The following is a 19300-nucleotide window of genomic DNA, read 5'->3' on the forward strand; positions in this document are numbered from 1 at the left end:
TGCCTCCTGCTGGCCGACTGTCACCTACAGGACGAACAGCGGGCGGGCAAGGGAACGTGGAAACTGAACACTAAGCTGTTGACCCCGGGAAACATCGAAGAGCTCAAGAGGGATTACGCAGGTTGGAGAACCGTGAAGCCCCTCTTTGAGTCTCCAGCGGACTGGTGGGAAACGGTAAAAGGGAACATCAAGAGGTTCTTTATCCTCAAAGGTGTCCAGGAGGCGAGAGAGAGGCGGGGAAAACTGTCCCAGCTCCAGGAAAGTATGCAGAACCTGCTCCTGCTGCAGACGATGGGGGTGGATGTCACGGAGGACCTCAAGGAGGTGAAGGGCCAGCAAGCCTCGCTCTTTGCCTCGGAGGCCTCCAGGATAATCTTCCGGTCCAGGGTCCGCTCGGTGGAGCAGGACGAGACGTGCTCACGTTTCTTCTTCCAGAAGGTGCACAAAGAGAGCTCCGTGCTCAGCAGCCTGAAGAAAGAAGATGGCTCGGTAACGTCATCTCAGGCTGACGTCATGAGGATCAGCAAATCCTTCTACGCCAGCCTGTATGACTCGAAGCCGACCGACAGCGCGGCCTCCCAGTCGTTCCTGTCCTCTATCACGGAGGTCCTAGATGACGGAACATGAGAGAGGCTGGACCAGCCGCTATCTCTGGATGAACTGACCAAGGCCCTCGAGTCCTTCGAAAAGAATAAAACTCCCGGAAGCGACGGCTTACCGGTCGAGGTTTATTCCGCTCTTTGGGACTTGATCGGCCAGGACCTGCTGGAGGTGTATGTCAGTATGCTTCGGGCAGGTACCATGAGTGAATCCATGAGGAAAGGCATCATCACCCTCGTCTACAAGCGGAAGGGGGAGAGGGAGGAAATTAGAAATTGGAGACCGATCTCACTGTTAAATGCAGACTACAAAATCCTGTCAAAGGTCATCGCCAACCGGGTCAGGTCTGCTCTGGGATCGGTGATCCACCCGGACCAAACCTGTGCTGTACCGGGCAGGAAGATCTCTGAGAGTCTCGCACTCCTCAGGGATACGATCGCCTACGTGCAGGACAGGGGGGTGGACACCTGCCTCATCAGCCTGGACCAGGAGAAAGCCTTTGACAGGATATCGCATACATATATGAGGGATGTCCTCTCCAAAATGGGCTTTGGGGAGGGAATCGGAAATTGGATCAGACTGCTCTACACCAACATTGTCAGTGCAGTCTCAATCAATGGGTGGGAATCAGATAGCTTCCCTGTAAGATCTGGAGTCAGGCAGGGATGCCCCCTCTCACCCGCCTTGTTTGTGTGTTGCATAGAGCCATTTGCCGAATCCATCAGGAAGGATGCGAGCCTGAGAGGGGTGACTATTCCTGGCAGCGGGGGCCTGCAGGTTAAGGCCTCCCTGTACGTGGATGACGTCGCTGTTTTCTGCTCGGATCCGCTGTCCGTGCACAGACTCGTGTGCATCTGCGACCAGTTCGAACGGGCCTCGGGGGCCAAGGTAAACCGAGGCAAGAGCGAGGCCATGCTCTTCGGGAACTGGGCCGACCAATCCTCTATCCCCTTCACCGTCAGGACTGACCACCTGAAGGTGCTGGGTATTTGGTTCGGGGGGGCTGGGGCGTGTGCCAAGACCTGGGAGGAGCGGATCAGGAAGATGAGACAGAAACTAGGCAGATGGGGGCAACGGTCGCTCTCCATCGCGGGAAAAAACCTGGTCATCAGGTGTGAGGTACTCTCAGTATTGCTATATGTGGCACAGGTCTGGCCTATCCCCAGGACCTGTGCCGCCGCAGTCACCCGGGCCATCTTCCAATTCATTTGGAGATCAAAGATGGACCGGGTCCGAAGAGACTCAATGTACAAAGACCGGTGCAATGGGGGAAAAAACACGCCCAATGCCACCCTCACCCTGATGGCCACCTTTGTGTGTGGCTGCATCAAGCTGTGCGTGGATCCCCGGTACGCAAACACCAAGTGTCACTACGTACTGAGGTTCTACCTGTCCCCGGTGTTGCGAAGGATGGGCCTGGCCTCGCTGCCGCGGAACGCTCCGAGTAGTTGGACCGTTCCGTATCACCTGTCCTTCGTGGAGATATTTATGAGGAAAAACACCTTTGACCACAAGTCCATCAGGAAGTGGTCAGCACGTAGCGTCCTTGAGACCCTTCGGGAAAAGGAGAGGGCGGATCCTGTCGAGCGGTTCCCTGAGCAGACTGTCAAAGCCATTTGGCAGAATGCCTCATCGCCAGAACTTTCCAACAAGCACCAAGACGTGGCTTGGCTGGTGGTGAGAAGGGCTCTGCCTGTGAGATCCTTTATGCACGCCCGGACTCTCTGCCGCACCGCACGCTGCCCTCGAAGTGGCTGCGGGGGGGACGAGACTGTCACACACCTCCTTCTGGAATGTGCCTATGCAGAGGAAGTCTGGAGAGGAATGCAGTGGTGCTTGTCGAGGTTCGTCCCGAGCAGCGTCGTGACGCGGGACTCCGTGCTCTACGGCCTGTTCCCCGGGACTCACACCGAGACGAACATTAACTGCGCCTGGAGGATCATCAACTCGGTGAAGGACGCTCTCTGGGCGGTCCGAAACCTGTTGATCTTCCAGCTGAAGGAGTTGACCCCGACCGAGTGTTGCAGACTGGCACATTCCAAGGTCCAAGACTACGTGTTGAGGGACGCGCTGAAGCTTGGGGCAGCTGCCGCCAAGGCGCGGTGGGGAAAGACCACTGTGTAAGATCGGCCTGCCGAAAGAAGAACAGGGGGCCCATACAGACGTTTTTTTGGGCTCTGCTGATGCCTCAGCCAAATATATGTATATATACAAGATTGAAAAAATGCACAGGATTGTAAAGGACAAGAATAAAGTCGAATCTGTGTTTGTAAATATGGACATATGTATGGCATGATCCAATGTACAGACCATCAAATCATTTATGAATAAAGTATATTTTTTGAAATAAAAAAAAAAGTTGTGTTCCTCCAGAGGGCTCCCTGCTGCTCGTGGTTTGCAACTGCAGACGTCACAGCACACCAACAGGCAGACTTCTCTGAAGAAGAAGAAGGTGTATTTTGGAGAAAGAGAACACTTGGGGCTGTTACCAGACGAAAAAAGAGGGCTTCTCCTTCATCCTCGTGAGCTGCAGCCCTGCGGTCAGGTTCCGCAAAGTGCTGCTTTCAGATACACGCCAAGCAGGCCGAGATGCAAAGAGCAACCGCCACTCGTCTGAAGCAGCACCCGCGAGCCCTGTCTGACCGGTAGGGCCTTTCCTAAGTGCTGACCTGCTCGGATGCGTTGCTGTTCAACTTGTGCAACTGTGGAAGTGGCACACCCCGTGCAGGCCAGATTTCATGAAGAGGAAACGAAGAGAAGTCCACAGGCAGTTTTCCGACAGGAATGGAAGACTCCTTCGTCCGGACGTTGACATAGTAAGTTGTCATCGAGCAGTTTAGAGCGCCGCTTCGCGGGAAAACTTTGCTTGAAAGGAGTCATAGAGTCATAGAGATGTACGTCACGGAAAGAGACCCTTCGGTCGGACCTTTCCGACCAGATATCCCATCCCAATCTAGTCGTACCTGCCGGCACCCGGGCCATATCCCTCCAAACCCTTCCTATTCATATAGCCACCCAGATGCCTTTTAAATATTGCAATTGTACTCGCCTCCGCCACTTCCTCTGGCAGCTCATTCCATACACGTACCACCCTCTGTGTGAAAAAGGTGCCCCTTAGTTCTCTTTCATATCTTTTCCCTCTCACCCTAAACCTCTGCCCTCTAGTGCTGGTCTCCCGCACCCCAGGGAAAAGACTTTCTCTATTTATCCGATCTATACGCCTCATGATTTTATATCAACCATACAAATATCTCAGCAAGGGGCCCAGCAATCACTTCCTTAGCTTCCCCCAGACCTGATCAGGTCCTGGGCATTGATCCACTTGTACGCGCTTCAAGGCATCCAGCATTCCTCCTCTGCAATGTGGACAATTTTCAAGATGTCACCATCCATTTCCCTATATTCTATACTTCTCCCTACATTCTATCCTTTTCCACAGTAAACACTGATGCAAAATACTCGTTTAGTATCGGCCCAGCCTCTCCTGCGGCTCGGCACAAAGGCCGCTGTGCTGATCCTCGAGGGGCCCTATTCTCTCCCTAGTCACCCTTTTGTCCTTATAATGTATTTGCAAAATCCCTTTGGATTTTCCTTAACTCTATCTGCCAAAACTATCTCAGGTCCCCTTTTTACCCTCCTGATTTCCCTACTGTCTTTACACTCTTGTACGGATTCACTCGATCTATCCTGTCTATACCTGACATGTGCTTCCTTCTTTTCCTGAAGCAAACCCTCATTTTCTTAGGCTCTTTGGTAAACGGAAGCACCTCCCTTCTTGCCTGCATGGAGTGCTGAGCAAAGGATCTTAGTGCGCTGTGACGTGGCTCTCCAGCAGCGGAGCCATCGAGACAAAGAAGTGAAAGGCTTTGCCGAATGTTGCCTGCCAAGCGCAAGACATACCGGGCTTTGCCGAGCTCCTGACGCCACGGCTCTGCGGTACCGCGAGTGGGCCGTGTCTCTGCACGGGCCAGAGCCCAGCATGTAACGGGCGAGGTGCGTGATTGTGGATTGAAAGCCGATATCCTGGCCTCACTGGAGCTGCAGCTTTCTGACGAGGGTTGCTCTGTGGCTCGCGGCACCTTGAAAACCGGCCTATTTGGGCACGCGGTATGAGCCTCGGCTGTCGGCTGGCCTTCTTAGCGCAGTAGGCAGCGCGTCAGTCTCATAATCTGAAGGTCCTGAGTTCAATCTTCAGAGAAGGCAAGACTGTGGCCTTTGTCACCGGACGTGTTTTCTTTCTCTCCGCGGGCAATAATAATTGCTTTGGACGGCTTCACGCCTGATTTGAACTGACCACCCCAGAGCAAACGCGTTGCTGGAAGGTTTAACATCTGGGCGACACGTGCTCAACTTTTTTTTCTGCACAGCATTTTGTAAACTCACCATCGTGCTATCTGTGCAGCAGCAAAGACTGGAGCCACACGCAGGGTTCACGCGAGGGTCACACTGCTTGCGTCTCAAGCGTGTCCCCAGGAAAAGCACTGTGGAGAATGTGGACATCGATCCCACTACCTCTCGCATGCGAAGCGAGCGCTCTACCATTTGAGCTAATTCCCCGACGACGTGCACTTGCTTAGCCCCCATGGTGCTTCGGAACGATGAGCTGAGAGCAGCAGGTGATTTCCTCTCGAGATTGCACGCTGTATTCAACCGAACAACGCGACGCGACTATCGACACATCCGAGCAGCAGCAGCAGCAGCACGTGCGCGAAGTCTTCTGGAAAACACGGTGCCGCCGAAAGAATCGCCAGCGAGACGCTCTGAGATTCCAGAATCCAAACGAACCGATCGGCGCCAGCAGTCACAACAAGTGTGAGGTAGCACTCGAGAGCGCTGTCTGACTGATTGGAGACTTGCGACACGTTCAAGTGAGTGCTGACTGACTGCGTGGATGTTGTGTTCCTCCAGACCGTTCCGTATCACCTGTCCTTCGTGGAGATATTTATGAGGAAAAACACCTTTGACCACAAGTCCATCAGGAAGTGGTCAGCACGTAGCGTCCTTGAGACCCTTCGGGAAAAGGAGAGGGCGGATCCTGTCGAGCGGTTCCCTGAGCAGACTGTCAAAGCCATTTGGCAGAATGCCTCATCGCCAGAACTTTTCAACAAGCACCAAGACGTGGCTTGGCTGGTGGTGAGAAGGGCTCTGCCTGTGAGATCCTTTATGCACGCCCGGACTCTCTGCCGCACCGCACGCTGCCCTCGAAGTGGCTGCGGGGGGGACGAGACTGTCACACACCTCCTTCTGGAATGTGCCTATGCAGAGGAAGTCTGGAGAGGAATGCAGTGGTGCTTGTCGAGGTTCGTCCCGAGCAGCGTCGTGACGCGGGACTCCGTGCTCTATGGCCTGTTCCCCGGGACTCACACCGAGACGAACATTAACTGCGCCTGGAGGATCATCAACTCGGTGAAGGACGCTCTCTGGGCGGTCCGAAACCTGTTGATCTTCCAGCTGAAGGAGTTGACCCCGACCGAGTGTTGCAGACTGGCACATTCCAAGGTCCAAGACTACGTGTTGAGGGACGCGCTGAAGCTTGGGGCAGCTGCCGCCAAGGCGCGGTGGGGAAAGACCACTGTGTAAGATCGGCCTGCCGAAAGAAGAACAGGGGGCCCATACAGACGTTTTTTTGGGCTCTGCTGATGCCTCAGCCAAATATATGTATATATACAAGATTGAAAAAATGCACAGGATTGTAAAGGACAAGAATAAAGTCGAATCTGTGTTTGTAAATATGGACATATGTATGGCATGATCCAATGTACAGACCATCAAATCATTTATGAATAAAGTATATTTTTGAAATAAAAAAAAAAAAAAAAAAAAGTTCCTCCAGAGGGCTCTCTAGGCAGATGGGGGCAACGGTCGCTCTCCATCGCGGGAAAAAACCTGGTCATCAGGTGTGAGGTACTCTCAGTATTGCTATATGTGGCACAGGTCTGGCCTATCCCCAGGACCTGTGCCGCCGCAGTCACCCGGGCCATCTTCCAATTCATTTGGAGATCAAAGATGGACCGGGTCCGAAGAGACTCTATGTACAAAGACCGGTGCAATGGGGGAAAAAACACGCCCAATGCCACCCTCACCCTGATGGCCACCTTTGTGTGTGGCTGCATCAAGCTGTGCGTGGATCCCCGGTACGCAAACACCAAGTGTCACTACGTACTGAGGTTCTACCTGTCCCCGGTGTTGCGAAGGATGGGCCTGGCCTCGCTGCCGCGGAACGCTCCGAGTAGTTGGACCGTTCCGTATCACCTGTCCTTCGTGGAGAAATTTATGAGGAAAAACACCTTTGACCACAAGTCCATCAGGAAGTGGTCAGCACGTAGCGTCCTTGAGACCCTTCGGGAAAAGGAGAGGGCGGATCCTGTCGAGCGGTTCCCTGAGCAGACTGTCAAAGCCATTTGGCAGAATGCCTCATCGCCAGAACTTTCCAACAAGCACCAAGACGTGGCTTGGCTGGTGGTGAGAAGGGCTCTGCCTGTGAGATCCTTTATGCACGCCCGGACTCTCTGCCGCACCGCACGCTGCCCTCGAAGTGGCTGCGGGGGGGACGAGACTGTCACACACCTCCTTCTGGAATGTGCCTATGCAGAGGAAGTCTGGAGAGGAATGCAGTGGTGCTTGTCGAGGTTCGTCCCGAGCAGCGCCGTGACGCGGGACTCCGTGCTCTACGGCCTGTTCCCCGGGACTCACACCGAGACGAACATTAACTGCGCCTGGAGGATCATCAACTCGGTGAAGGACGCTCTCTGGGCGGTCCGAAACCGGTTGATCTTCCAGCTGAAGGAGTTGACCCCGACCGAGTGTTGCAGACTGGCACATTCCAAGGTCCAAGACTACGTGTTGAGGGACGCGCTGAAGCTTGGGGCAGCTGCCGCCAAGGCGCGGTGGGGAAAGACCACTGTGTAAGATCGGCCTGCCGAAAGAAGAACAGGGGGCCCATACAGATTTTTTTTGGGCTCTGCTGATGCCTCAGCCAAATATATGTATATATACAAGATTGAAAAAATGCACAGGATTGTAAAGGACAAGAATAAAGTCGAATCTGTGTTTGTAAATATGGACATATGTATGGCATGATCCAATGTACAGACCATCAAATCATTTATGAATAAAGTATATTTTTGAAATAAAAAAAAAAGTTCTGTTCTTGTCAGGCCTGCCGAAAGAAGAACAGGGGGCCCATACAGACGTTTTTTTGGGCTCTGCTGATGCCTCAGCCAAATATATGTATATATACAAGATTGAAAAAATGCACAGGATTGTAAAGGACAAGAATAAAGTCGAATCTGTGTTTGTAAATATGGACATATGTATGGCATGATCCAATGTACAGACCATCAAATCATTTATGAATAAAGTATATTTTTGAAATAAAAAAAAGTTCCTCCAGAGGGCTCCCTGCTGCTCGTGGTTTGCAACTGCAGACGTCACAGCACACCAACAGGCAGACTTCTCTGAAGAAGAAGAAGGTGTATTTTGGAGAAAGAGAACACTTGGGGCTGTTACCAGACGAAAAAAGAGGGCTTCTCCTTCATCCTCGTGAGCTGCAGCCCTGCGGTCAGGTTCCGCAAAGTGCTGCTTTCAGATACACGCCAAGCAGGCCGAGATGCAAAGAGCAACCGCCACTCGTCTGAAGCAGCACCCGCGAGCCCTGTCTGACCGGTAGGGCCTTTCCTAAGTGCTGACCTGCTCGGATGCGTTGCTGTTCAACTTGTGCAACTGTGGAAGTGGCACACCCCGTGCAGGCCAGATTTCATGAAGAGGAAACGAAGAGAAGTCCACAGGCAGTTTTCCGACAGGAATGGAAGACTCCTTCGTCCGGACGTTGACATAGTAAGTTGTCATCGAGCAGTTTAGAGCGCCGCTTCGCGGGAAAACTTTGCTTGAAAGGAGTCATAGAGTCATAGAGATGTACGTCACGGAAAGAGACCCTTCGGTCGGACCTTTCCGACCAGATATCCCATCCCAATCTAGTCGTACCTGCCGGCACCCGGGCCATATCCCTCCAAACCCTTCCTATTCATATAGCCACCCAGATGCCTTTTAAATATTGCAATTGTACTCGCCTCCGCCACTTCCTCTGGCAGCTCATTCCATACACGTACCACCCTCTGTGTGAAAAAGGTGCCCCTTAGTTCTCTTTCATATCTTTTCCCTCTCACCCTAAACCTCTGCCCCTCTAGTGCTGGTCTCCCGCACCCCAGGGAAAAGACTTTCTCTATTTATCCGATCTATACGCCTCATGATTTTATATCAACCATACAAATATCTCAGCAAGGGGCCCAGCAATCACTTCCTTAGCTTCCCCCAGACCTGATCAGGTCCTGGGCATTGATCCACTTGTACGCGCTTCAAGGCATCCAGCATTCCTCCTCTGCAATGTGGACAATTTTCAAGATGTCACCATCCATTTCCCTATATTCTATACTTCTCCCTACATTCTATCCTTTTCCACAGTAAACACTGATGCAAAATACTCGTTTAGTATCGGCCCAGCCTCTCCTGCGGCTCGGCACAAAGGCCGCTGTGCTGATCCTCGAGGGGCCCTATTCTCTCCCTAGTCACCCTTTTGTCCTTATAATGTATTTGCAAAATCCCTTTGGATTTTCCTTAACTCTATCTGCCAAAACTATCTCAGGTCCCCTTTTTACCCTCCTGATTTCCCTACTGTCTTTACACTCTTGTACGGATTCACTCGATCTATCCTGTCTATACCTGACATGTGCTTCCTTCTTTTCCTGAAGCAAACCCTCATTTTCTTAGGCTCTTTGGTAAACGGAAGCACCTCCCTTCTTGCCTGCATGGAGTGCTGAGCAAAGGATCTTAGTGCGCTGTGACGTGGCTCTCCAGCAGCGGAGCCATCGAGACAAAGAAGTGAAAGGCTTTGCCGAATGTTGCCTGCCAAGCGCAAGACATACCGGGCTTTGCCGAGCTCCTGACGCCACGGCTCTGCGGTACCGCGAGTGGGCCGTGTCTCTGCACGGGCCAGAGCCCAGCATGTAACGGGCGAGGTGCGTGATTGTGGATTGAAAGCCGATATCCTGGCCTCACTGGAGCTGCAGCTTTCTGACGAGGGTTGCTCTGTGGCTCGCGGCACCTTGAAAACCGGCCTATTTGGGCACGCGGTATGAGCCGCGGCTGTCGGCTGGCCTTCTTAGCGCAGTAGGCAGCGCGTCAGTCTCATAATCTGAAGATCCTGAGTTCAATCCTCAGAGAAGGCAAGACTGTGGCCTTTGTCACCGGACGTGTTTTCTTTCTCTCCGCGGGCAATAATAATTGCTTTGGACGGCTTCACGCCTGATTTGAACTGACCACACCAGAGCAAACGCGTTGCTGGAAGGTTTAACATCTGGGCGACACGTGCTCAACTTTTTTTTCTGCACAGCATTTTGTAAACTCACCATCGTGCTATCTGTGCAGCAGCAAAGACTGGAGCCACACGCAGGGTTCACGCGAGGGTCACACTGCTTGCGTCTCAAGCGTGTCCCCAGGAAAAGCACTGTGGAGAATGTGGGCATCGATCCCACTATCTCTCGCATGCGAAGCGAGCGCTCTACCATTTGAGCTAATTCCCCTACGACGTGCACTTGCTTAGCCCCCATGGTGCTTCGGAACGATGAGCTGAGAGCAGCAGGTGATTTCCTCTCGAGATTGCACGCTGTATTCAACCGAACAACGCGACGCGACTATCGACACATCCGAGCAGCAGCAGCAGCAGCACGTGCGCGAAGTCTTCTGGAAAACACGGTGCCGCCGAAAGAATCGCCAGCGAGACGCTCTGAGATTCCAGAATCCAAACGAACCGATCGGCGCCAGCAGTCACAACAAGTGTGAGGTAGCACTCGAGAGCGCTGTCTGACTGATTGGAGACTTGCGACACGTTCAAGTGAGTGCTGACTGACTGCGTGGATGTTGTGTTCCTCCAGAGGAACATTGATGCTGATGGACGATCCGGCGGGGGGGACAGTAAACCGGACGCTACGTCCAGGGCCCTGATGGAAACGGTCAAAGACGCCAAGCTGCACGACGTCTTCAGCGCCCCTGCAGATGGAGCGCAGCGTAGATACACCTGGTCACGGGCAGACGGGTCTATCCGCTCAAGGATAGATTACCTGTTTGTGTCCCGAACGCTCTCGGTCAGATCCACCGACGTCAAGCCGGTGTTCTTCTCTGACCACTGCCTCCTGCTGGCCGACTGTCACCTACAGGACGAACAGCGGGCGGGCAAGGGAACGTGGAAACTGAACACTAAGCTGTTGACCCCGGGAAACATCGAAGAGCTCAAGAGGGATTACGCAGGTTGGAGAACCGTGAAGCCCCTCTTTGAGTCTCCAGCGGACTGGTGGGAAACGGTAAAAGGGAACATCAAGAGGTTCTTTATCCTCAAAGGTGTCCAGGAGGCGAGAGAGAGGCGGGGAAAACTGTCCCAGCTCCAGGAAAGTATGCAGAACCTGCTCCTGCTGCAGACGATGGGGGTGGATGTCACGGAGGACCTCAAGGAGGTGAAGGGCCAGCAAGCCTCGCTCTTTGCCTCGGAGGCCTCCAGGATAATCTTCCGGTCCAGGGTCCGCTCGGTGGAGCAGGACGAGACGTGCTCACGTTTCTTCTTCCAGAAGGTGCACAAAGAGAGCTCCGTGCTCAGCAGCCTGAAGAAAGAAGATGGCTCGGTAACGTCATCTCAGGCTGACGTCATGAGGATCAGCAAATCCTTCTACGCCAGCCTGTATGACTCGAAGCCGACCGACAGCGCGGCCTCCCAGTCGTTCCTGTCCTCTATCACGGAGGTCCTAGATGACGGAACATGAGAGAGGCTGGACCAGCCGCTATCTCTGGATGAACTGACCAAGGCCCTCGAGTCCTTCGAAAAGAATAAAACTCCCGGAAGCGACGGCTTACCGGTCGAGGTTTATTCCACTCTTTGGGACTTGATCGGCCAGGACCTGCTGGAGGTGTATGTCAGTATGCTTCGGGCAGGTACCATGAGTGAATCCATGAGGAAAGGCATCATCACCCTCGTCTACAAGCGGAAGGGGGAGAGGGAGGAAATTAGAAATTGGAGACCGATCTCACTGTTAAATGCAGACTACAAAATCCTGTCAAAGGTCATCGCCAACCGGGTCAGGTCTGCTCTGGGATCGGTGATCCACCCGGACCAAACCTGTGCTGTACCGGGCAGGAAGATCTCTGAGAGTCTCGCACTCCTCAGGGATACGATCGCCTACGTGCAGGACAGGGGGGTGGACACCTGCCTCATCAGCCTGGACCAGGAGAAAGCCTTTGACAGGATATCGCATACATATATGAGGGATGTCCTCTCCAAAATGGGCTTTGGGGAGGGAATCGGAAATTGGATCAGACTGCTCTACACCAACATTGTCAGTGCAGTCTCAATCAATGGGTGGGAATCAGATAGCTTCCCTGTAAGATCTGGAGTCAGGCAGGGATGCCCCCTCTCACCCGCCTTGTTTGTGTGTTGCATAGAGCCATTTGCCGAATCCATCAGGAAGGATGCGAGCCTGAGAGGGGTGACTATTCCTGGCAGCGGGGGCCTGCAGGTTAAGGCCTCCCTGTACGTGGATGACGTCGCTGTTTTCTGCTCGGATCCGCTGTCCGTGCACAGACTCGTGTGCATCTGCGACCAGTTCGAACGGGCCTCGGGGGCCAAGGTAAACCGAGGCAAGAGCGAGGCCATGCTCTTCGGGAACTGGGCCGACCAATCCTCTATCCCCTTCACCGTCAGGACTGACCACCTGAAGGTGCTGGGTATTTGGTTCGGGGGGGCTGGGGCGTGTGCCAAGACCTGGGAGGAGCGGATCAGGAAGATGAGACAGAAACTAGGCAGATGGGGGCAACGGTCGCTCTCCATCGCGGGAAAAAACCTGGTCATCAGGTGTGAGGTACTCTCAGTATTGCTATATGTGGCACAGGTCTGGCCTATCCCCAGGACCTGTGCCGCCGCAGTCACCCGGGCCATCTTCCAATTCATTTGGAGATCAAAGATGGACCGGGTCCGAAGAGACTCAATGTACAAAGACCGGTGCAATGGGGGAAAAAACACGCCCAATGCCACCCTCACCCTGATGGCCACCTTTGTGTGTGGCTGCATCAAGCTGTGCGTGGATCCCCGGTACGCAAACACCAAGTGTCACTACGTACTGAGGTTCTACCTGTCCCCGGTGTTGCGAAGGATGGGCCTGGCCTCGCTGCCGCGGAACGCTCCGAGTAGTTGGACCGTTCCGTATCACCTGTCCTTCGTGGAGATATTTATGAGGAAAAACACCTTTGACCACAAGTCCATCAGGAAGTGGTCAGCACGTAGCGTCCTTGAGACCCTTCGGGAAAAGGAGAGGGCGGATCCTGTCGAGCGGTTCCCTGAGCAGACTGTCAAAGCCATTTGGCAGAATGCCTCATCGCCAGAACTTTCCAACAAGCACCAAGACGTGGCTTGGCTGGTGGTGAGAAGGGCTCTGCCTGTGAGATCCTTTATGCACGCCCGGACTCTCTGCCGCACCGCACGCTGCCCTCGAAGTGGCTGCGGGGGGGACGAGACTGTCACACACCTCCTTCTGGAATGTGCCTATGCAGAGGAAGTCTGGAGAGGAATGCAGTGGTGCTTGTCGAGGTTCGTCCCGAGCAGCGTCGTGACGCGGGACTCCGTGCTCTACGGCCTGTTCCCCGGGACTCACACCGAGACGAACATTAACTGCGCCTGGAGGATCATCAACTCGGTGAAGGACGCTCTCTGGGCGGTCCGAAACCTGTTGATCTTCCAGCTGAAGGAGTTGACCCCGACCGAGTGTTGCAGACTGGCACATTCCAAGGTCCAAGACTACGTGTTGAGGGACGCGCTGAAGCTTGGGGCAGCTGCCGCCAAGGCGCGGTGGGGAAAGACCACTGTGTAAGATCGGCCTGCCGAAAGAAGAACAGGGGGCCCATACAGACGTTTTTTTGGGCTCTGCTGATGCCTCAGCCAAATATATGTATATATACAAGATTGAAAAAATGCACAGGATTGTAAAGGACAAGAATAAAGTCGAATCTGTGTTTGTAAATATGGACATATGTATGGCATGATCCAATGTACAGACCATCAAATCATTTATGAATAAAGTATATTTTTTGAAATAAAAAAAAAAGTTGTGTTCCTCCAGAGGGCTCCCTGCTGCTCGTGGTTTGCAACTGCAGACGTCACAGCACACCAACAGGCAGACTTCTCTGAAGAAGAAGAAGGTGTATTTTGGAGAAAGAGAACACTTGGGGCTGTTACCAGACGAAAAAAGAGGGCTTCTCCTTCATCCTCGTGAGCTGCAGCCCTGCGGTCAGGTTCCGCAAAGTGCTGCTTTCAGATACACGCCAAGCAGGCCGAGATGCAAAGAGCAACCGCCACTCGTCTGAAGCAGCACCCGCGAGCCCTGTCTGACCGGTAGGGCCTTTCCTAAGTGCTGACCTGCTCGGATGCGTTGCTGTTCAACTTGTGCAACTGTGGAAGTGGCACACCCCGTGCAGGCCAGATTTCATGAAGAGGAAACGAAGAGAAGTCCACAGGCAGTTTTCCGACAGGAATGGAAGACTCCTTCGTCCGGACGTTGACATAGTAAGTTGTCATCGAGCAGTTTAGAGCGCCGCTTCGCGGGAAAACTTTGCTTGAAAGGAGTCATAGAGTCATAGAGATGTACGTCACGGAAAGAGACCCTTCGGTCGGACCTTTCCGACCAGATATCCCATCCCAATCTAGTCGTACCTGCCGGCACCCGGGCCATATCCCTCCAAACCCTTCCTATTCATATAGCCACCCAGATGCCTTTTAAATATTGCAATTGTACTCGCCTCCGCCACTTCCTCTGGCAGCTCATTCCATACACGTACCACCCTCTGTGTGAAAAAGGTGCCCCTTAGTTCTCTTTCATATCTTTTCCCTCTCACCCTAAACCTCTGCCCTCTAGTGCTGGTCTCCCGCACCCCAGGGAAAAGACTTTCTCTATTTATCCGATCTATACGCCTCATGATTTTATATCAACCATACAAATATCTCAGCAAGGGGCCCAGCAATCACTTCCTTAGCTTCCCCCAGACCTGATCAGGTCCTGGGCATTGATCCACTTGTACGCGCTTCAAGGCATCCAGCATTCCTCCTCTGCAATGTGGACAATTTTCAAGATGTCACCATCCATTTCCCTATATTCTATACTTCTCCCTACATTCTATCCTTTTCCACAGTAAACACTGATGCAAAATACTCGTTTAGTATCGGCCCAGCCTCTCCTGCGGCTCGGCACAAAGGCCGCTGTGCTGATCCTCGAGGGGCCCTATTCTCTCCCTAGTCACCCTTTTGTCCTTATAATGTATTTGCAAAATCCCTTTGGATTTTCCTTAACTCTATCTGCCAAAACTATCTCAGGTCCCCTTTTTACCCTCCTGATTTCCCTACTGTCTTTACACTCTTGTACGGATTCACTCGATCTATCCTGTCTATACCTGACATGTGCTTCCTTCTTTTCCTGAAGCAAACCCTCATTTTCTTAGGCTCTTTGGTAAACGGAAGCACCTCCCTTCTTGCCTGCATGGAGTGCTGAGCAAAGGATCTTAGTGCGCTGTGACGTGGCTCTCCAGCAGCGGAGCCATCGAGACAAAGAAGTGAAAGGCTTTGCCGAATGTTGCCTGCCAAGCGCAAGACATACCGGGCTTTGCCGAGCTCCTGACGCCACGGCTCTGCGGTACCGCGAGTGGGCCGTGTCTCTGCACGGGCCAGAGCCCAGCATGTAACGGGCGAGGTGCGTGATTGTGGATTGAAAGCCGATATCCTGGCCTCACTGGAGCTGCAGCTTTCTGACGAGGGTTGCTCTGTGGCTCGCGGCACCTTGAAAACCGGCCTATTTGGGCACGCGGTATGAGCCTCGGCTGTCGGCTGGCCTTCTTAGCGCAGTAGGCAGCGCGTCAGTCTCATAATCTGAAGGTCCTGAGTTCAATCTTCAGAGAAGGCAAGACTGTGGCCTTTGTCACCGGACGTGTTTTCTTTCTCTCCGCGGGCAATAATAATTGCTTTGGACGGCTTCACGCCTGATTTGAACTGACCACCCCAGAGCAAACGCGTTGCTGGAAGGTTTAACATCTGGGCGACACGTGCTCAACTTTTTTTTCTGCACAGCATTTTGTAAACTCACCATCGTGCTATCTGTGCAGCAGCAAAGACTGGAGCCACACGCAGGGTTCACGCGAGGGTCACACTGCTTGCGTCTCAAGCGTGTCCCCAGGAAAAGCACTGTGGAGAATGTGGACATCGATCCCACTACCTCTCGCATGCGAAGCGAGCGCTCTACCATTTGAGCTAATTCCCCGACGACGTGCACTTGCTTAGCCCCCATGGTGCTTCGGAACGATGAGCTGAGAGCAGCAGGTGATTTCCTCTCGAGATTGCACGCTGTATTCAACCGAACAACGCGACGCGACTATCGACACATCCGAGCAGCAGCAGCAGCAGCACGTGCGCGAAGTCTTCTGGAAAACACGGTGCCGCCGAAAGAATCGCCAGCGAGACGCTCTGAGATTCCAGAATCCAAACGAACCGATCGGCGCCAGCAGTCACAACAAGTGTGAGGTAGCACTCGAGAGCGCTGTCTGACTGATTGGAGACTTGCGACACGTTCAAGTGAGTGCTGACTGACTGCGTGGATGTTGTGTTCCTCCAGACCGTTCCGTATCACCTGTCCTTCGTGGAGATATTTATGAGGAAAAACACCTTTGACCACAAGTCCATCAGGAAGTGGTCAGCACGTAGCGTCCTTGAGACCCTTCGGGAAAAGGAGAGGGCGGATCCTGTCGAGCGGTTCCCTGAGCAGACTGTCAAAGCCATTTGGCAGAATGCCTCATCGCCAGAACTTTTCAACAAGCACCAAGACGTGGCTTGGCTGGTGGTGAGAAGGGCTCTGCCTGTGAGATCCTTTATGCACGCCCGGACTCTCTGCCGCACCGCACGCTGCCCTCGAAGTGGCTGCGGGGGGGACGAGACTGTCACACACCTCCTTCTGGAATGTGCCTATGCAGAGGAAGTCTGGAGAGGAATGCAGTGGTGCTTGTCGAGGTTCGTCCCGAGCAGCGTCGTGACGCGGGACTCCGTGCTCTACGGCCTGTTCCCCGGGACTCACACCGAGACGAACATTAACTGCGCCTGGAGGATCATCAACTCGGTGAAGGACGCTCTCTGGGCGGTCCGAAACCTGTTGATCTTCCAGCTGAAGGAGTTGACCCCGACCGAGTGTTGCAGACTGGCACATTCCAAGGTCCAAGACTACGTGTTGAGGGACGCGCTGAAGCTTGGGGCAGCTGCCGCCAAGGCGCGGTGGGGAAAGACCACTGTGTAAGATCGGCCTGCCGAAAGAAGAACAGGGGGCCCATACAGACGTTTTTTTGGGCTCTGCTGATGCCTCAGCCAAATATATGTATATATACAAGATTGAAAAAATGCACAGGATTGTAAAGGACAAGAATAAAGTCGAATCTGTGTTTGTAAATATGGACATATGTATGGCATGATCCAATGTACAGACCATCAAATCATTTATGAATAAAGTATATTTTTGAAATAAAAAAAAAAAAAAAAAAGTTCCTCCAGAGGGCTCTCTAGGCAGATGGGGGCAACGGTCGCTCTCCATCGCGGGAAAAAACCTGGTCATCAGGTGTGAGGTACTCTCAGTATTGCTATATGTGGCACAGGTCTGGCCTATCCCCAGGACCTGTGCCGCCGCAGTCACCCGGGCCATCTTCCAATTCATTTGGAGATCAAAGATGGACCGGGTCCGAAGAGACTCTATGTACAAAGACCGGTGCAATGGGGGAAAAAACACGCCCAATGCCACCCTCACCCTGATGGCCACCTTTGTGTGTGGCTGCATCAAGCTGTGCGTGGATCCCCGGTACGCAAACACCAAGTGTCACTACGTACTGAGGTTCTACCTGTCCCCGGTGTTGCGAAGGATGGGCCTGGCCTCGCTGCCGCGGAACGCTCCGAGTAGTTGGACCGTTCCGTATCACCTGTCCTTCGTGGAGAAATTTATGAGGAAAAACACCTTTGACCACAAGTCCATCAGGAAGTGGTCAGCACGTAGCGTCCTTGAGACCCTTCGGGAAAAGGAGAGGGCGGATCCTGTCGAGCGGTTCCCTGAGCAGACTGTCAAAGCCATTTGGCAGAATGCCTCATCGCCAGAACTTTCCAACAAGCACCAAGACGTGGCTTGGCTGGTGGTGAGAAGGGCTCTGCCTGTGAGATCCTTTATGCACGCCCGGACTCTCTGCCGCACCGCACGCTGCCCTCGAAGTGGCTGCGGGGGGGACGAGACTGTCACACACCTCCTTCTGGAATGTGCCTATGCAGAGGAAGTCTGGAGAGGAATGCAGTGGTGCTTGTCGAGGTTCGTCCCGAGCAGCGCCGTGACGCGGGACTCCGTGCTCTACGGCCTGTTCCCCGGGACTCACACCGAGACGAACATTAACTGCGCCTGGAGGATCATCAACTCGGTGAAGGACGCTCTCTGGGCGGTCCGAAACCGGTTGATCTTCCAGCTGAAGGAGTTGACCCCGACCGAGTGTTGCAGACTGGCACATTCCAAGGTCCAAGACTACGTGTTGAGGGACGCGCTGAAGCTTGGGGCAGCTGCCGCCAAGGCGCGGTGGGGAAAGACCACTGTGTAAGATCGGCCTGCCGAAAGAAGAACAGGGGGCCCATACAGATTTTTTTTGGGCTCTGCTGATGCCTCAGCCAAATATATGTATATATACAAGATTGAAAAAATGCACAGGATTGTAAAGGACAAGAATAAAGTCGAATCTGTGTTTGTAAATATGGACATATGTATGGCATGATCCAATGTACAGACCATCAAATCATTTATGAATAAAGTATATTTTTGAAATAAAAAAAAAAGTTCTGTTCTTGTCAGGCCTGCCGAAAGAAGAACAGGGGGCCCATACAGACGTTTTTTTGGGCTCTGCTGATGCCTCAGCCAAATATATGTATATATACAAGATTGAAAAAATGCACAGGATTGTAAAGGACAAGAATAAAGTCGAATCTGTGTTTGTAAATATGGACATATGTATGGCATGATCCAATGTACAGACCATCAAATCATTTATGAATAAAGTATATTTTTGAAATAAAAAAAAGTTCCTCCAGAGGGCTCCCTGCTGCTCGTGGTTTGCAACTGCAGACGTCACAGCACACCAACAGGCAGACTTCTCTGAAGAAGAAGAAGGTGTATTTTGGAGAAAGAGAACACTTGGGGCTGTTACCAGACGAAAAAAGAGGGCTTCTCCTTCATCCTCGTGAGCTGCAGCCCTGCGGTCAGGTTCCGCAAAGTGCTGCTTTCAGATACACGCCAAGCAGGCCGAGATGCAAAGAGCAACCGCCACTCGTCTGAAGCAGCACCCGCGAGCCCTGTCTGACCGGTAGGGCCTTTCCTAAGTGCTGACCTGCTCGGATGCGTTGCTGTTCAACTTGTGCAACTGTGGAAGTGGCACACCCCGTGCAGGCCAGATTTCATGAAGAGGAAACGAAGAGAAGTCCACAGGCAGTTTTCTGACAGGAATGGAAGACTCCTTCGTCCGGACGTTGACATAGTAAGTTGTCATCGAGCAGTTTAGAGCGCCGCTTCGCGGGAAAACTTTGCTTGAAAGGAGTCATAGAGTCATAGAGATGTACGTC

The 19300-nt window shown here is 52.9% G+C and overlaps 4 non-coding genes across 4 annotated transcripts; 3 read left to right on the forward strand and 1 right to left on the reverse strand.

Annotated features, from left to right (window-relative positions):
- Positions 1–4730: 4730 nt before the first annotated feature.
- trnam-cau (transfer RNA methionine (anticodon CAU)) lies at positions 4731–4803 on the forward strand. Its single transcript has one exon. It is a non-coding gene; the product is annotated as a tRNA-Met (tRNA).
- A 4948-nt stretch (positions 4804–9751) lies between these two features.
- Positions 9752–9824, forward strand: trnam-cau (transfer RNA methionine (anticodon CAU)). Its single transcript has one exon. It is a non-coding gene; the product is annotated as a tRNA-Met (tRNA).
- Positions 9825–10105: 281 nt separating this feature from the next.
- On the reverse strand, positions 10106–10178 carry trnaa-cgc (transfer RNA alanine (anticodon CGC)). The gene has a single exon. It is a non-coding gene; the product is annotated as a tRNA-Ala (tRNA).
- A 5333-nt stretch (positions 10179–15511) lies between these two features.
- On the forward strand, positions 15512–15584 carry trnam-cau (transfer RNA methionine (anticodon CAU)). The gene has a single exon. It is a non-coding gene; the product is annotated as a tRNA-Met (tRNA).
- The last annotated feature ends 3716 nt before the right edge of the window (positions 15585–19300 follow it).

This window comes from Chiloscyllium punctatum, chromosome 5 (genome assembly GCF_047496795.1).
Source record: "Chiloscyllium punctatum isolate Juve2018m chromosome 5, sChiPun1.3, whole genome shotgun sequence".
Classification (NCBI taxonomy): Eukaryota; Metazoa; Chordata; class Chondrichthyes; order Orectolobiformes; family Hemiscylliidae; genus Chiloscyllium; species Chiloscyllium punctatum.